The following is a 238-nucleotide window of genomic DNA, read 5'->3' on the forward strand; positions in this document are numbered from 1 at the left end:
ATGTAATTTCAACTTCATTATCTCGGTAGATTTCCTGCAGAAAATCAATTACCTCATCACCAATACCTAAATCTTTCAATATGCTCCACAGGAGTTCCCTGTTCACGTTATCGTATGCACCGCTTATGTCCAGAAAGGCTATAAACAGAGGTTTATTTTCCGCCTTAGCTATTTCTATGCATTGGGTAAGCACGAACAGGCTATCATCTAACCGCCTACCCCTTCTGAACCCATTCTG

The sequence above is a fragment of the Amblyomma mixtum genome, chromosome 4, assembly GCF_055824585.1.
Source record: "Amblyomma mixtum isolate Tamu chromosome 4, ASM5582458v1, whole genome shotgun sequence".
Classification (NCBI taxonomy): domain Eukaryota; kingdom Metazoa; phylum Arthropoda; class Arachnida; order Ixodida; family Ixodidae; genus Amblyomma; species Amblyomma mixtum.